The sequence below is a fragment of the Triticum urartu genome, unplaced genomic scaffold (assembly GCF_056163025.1).
Source record: "Triticum urartu cultivar PI428250 unplaced genomic scaffold, HENAU_Tu73 scaffold1531, whole genome shotgun sequence".
Taxonomy (NCBI): domain Eukaryota; kingdom Viridiplantae; phylum Streptophyta; class Magnoliopsida; order Poales; family Poaceae; genus Triticum; species Triticum urartu.
The window spans coordinates 26764-29195 of NW_028259993.1; the positions used below are offsets into that span (position 1 = coordinate 26764).

General features: G+C 33.4%; 1 non-coding gene across 1 annotated transcript; it reads right to left on the minus strand.

Moving 5' to 3' along the window:
• Window positions 1-2061: 2061 nt before the first annotated feature.
• TRNAL-UAG (transfer RNA leucine (anticodon UAG)) lies at window positions 2062-2141 on the minus strand. The gene has a single exon. It is a non-coding gene; the product is annotated as a tRNA-Leu (tRNA).
• Window positions 2142-2432: the final 291 nt, after the last annotated feature.

The window sequence follows — 2432 nt, forward strand, 5'->3', positions numbered from 1 at the left end:
CCGATTATACCCCTACATACGTGGTTACCAGATACCCATGGGGAAGCACATTATAGTACATGTATGCTTTTAGCGGGAATATTATTAAAGATGGGAGCATATGGATTGATTCGGATCAACATGGAATTGTTACCTCATGCTCATTATCTATTTTCGCCCTGGTTAGTAATAATAGGAGCGATCCAAATAATCTATGCAGCTTCAACTTCTCTTGGTCAACGAAATTTCAAAAAAAGAATAGCTTATTCCTCTGTATCTCACATGGGTTTCATAATTATAGGAATTGGTTCCATAACCAACATTGGACTCAATGGAGCTATTTTACAAATATTATCCCATGGATTTATTGGTGCTACACTTTTTTTCTTGGCAGGAACCGCTTCTGATAGAATGCGTCTTGTTTATCTCGAAGAACTGGGGGGAATATCTATCCCAATGCCTAAAATTTTTACCATGTTTAGTAGCTTTTCAATGGCTTCTCTTGCCTTACCAGGAATGAGTGGTTTTGTCGCAGAATTAGTAGTATTTTTTGGACTAATTACTAGTCCAAAATTTCTGTTAATGCCAAAAACACTAATTACTTTTGTAATGGCAATTGGAATGATATTAACTCCTATTTATTTATTATCTATGTTACGCCAGATGTTCTATGGATACAAGCTATTTAATGTTCCAAACGCAAATTTTGTGGATTCTGGACCACGAGAACTCTTTATTTTAATCTGTATCTTTTTACCAGTAATAGGAATTGGTATTTATCCAGATTTTGTTCTCTCCCTATCCGTTGACAGGGTAGAGGCTCTCTTATCCAATTATTATCCTAAATAGGTTTGCTTTTTTTTACTCGTCTGCTCTATTAATGCAGAAATAAGTAAAAAAGTATATAATGCAGAAATAAGTAAAAAAGTATAATTAGATCTATCTCGAATTTTTGAGAACCCTTTGATAAGGCGTTCAAGGGGTTCTCAAATAAAACATAAAAGTAAAAACCTTCATTTCATGAAGGTTTTATTTTATGTAATCATTTAGGTGTTAATGTAAACGAACCATAACTATGTAAGCCTATTCCTAATAGATTTATACCAAAATAACAAATCCAAATTATAAGAAATCCTATCAAAGCTATAAGTGCAGAATTCGTACCCTTCCAATTTGGATTTGTTCTACTATGTAAATAAATTGCGAATATGGTCCAAGTAATAAATGCCCAAGTTTCCTTAGGATCCCAATTCCAATAGGATCCCCAGGCCTCATTAGCCCATACTGCTCCACAAAGAATACCTACGGTTAAAAGGGTAAATCCTAGGCTAATGACACGATAACTCCAAGAATCCAAACGCTCCGTTAATTGATATTTGTAATAATTTGGAAATGAAGGGACAGAGGTTCTTTTTAAAGCACTTCTTTTTGCATAAAAATATTTAATATCACTAAAGAAAAATGTTTTATTTAAAACATTTTTTTTCTTTTTAGAAAAGAAATGGAAATTATTTCGAAATCTAATGATTAGAATAGCGGCAGATAATAAGGATCCGCACAAAAGAGTTGCATAGCTTAATAACATCATACTGACATGCATCATTAACCACTGAGATTGTAGAGCAGGTACTAGTATCGTGGATTGATGCATTTCAGTTAAAAGACCCGATGTGGCAAAGCCTTGCGTTAAAATAGTACTTGGCGTAGTTATTGTGCTTAAATCATTTTTAGAGTTCTGTATTTTAGGAATGGTATGAAGAATATACAGGGCCCATGAAAGGAAGATCAATGACTCATATAAATTACTTAATGGAAAATGTCCCGAGGAAGCCCAACGAGAAACTAAGAATCCTGTTATAGAGAAAAAAGTAACTATCATTCCTTTTTCTGACGAATCGCGTAATCCTCCAAGTTCACGAACTAATAAGGTTATAAAATGAATCGTAATCACAATTGAAATCGTTGAGAAAGAGATATGAGTTAGTATATGTTCTAAAGTTGCAAATAGCATAAGGGGAAGGTCCCATTACAAAATTGTAAATTTCGAATTGATTTCTAATCTATTGTATTCTTTTTCAAGAATGCCGCCACTCGGATTCGAACCGAGATGCTTGAGCACTGCTTCCTAAGAGCAGCGTGTCTACCAATTTCACCATGGCGGCTAACTTCAAATAATAGGTAACTTAAAAGAATAATAGCTATTATCTTGGGAATCGTCGATATTGGGAAAGTCCATAAAATTTAGGAACATTAGAGTTTTCATTAAAATAGACTTCGTTTGGTAGTATCGTTTCCATTTTTTTTTTTTACAATAAACTCTTGCTTTGCCCAATAGAAACACAAACACTGCTTGAAAGAGTTGGAACTTCTTTTTTCTAACTTGCAATTATAGAACTAATTTTTTCTAATTAATTTCCCCTTTACATTTTGAAAATTCTTTCAATACAATGAAA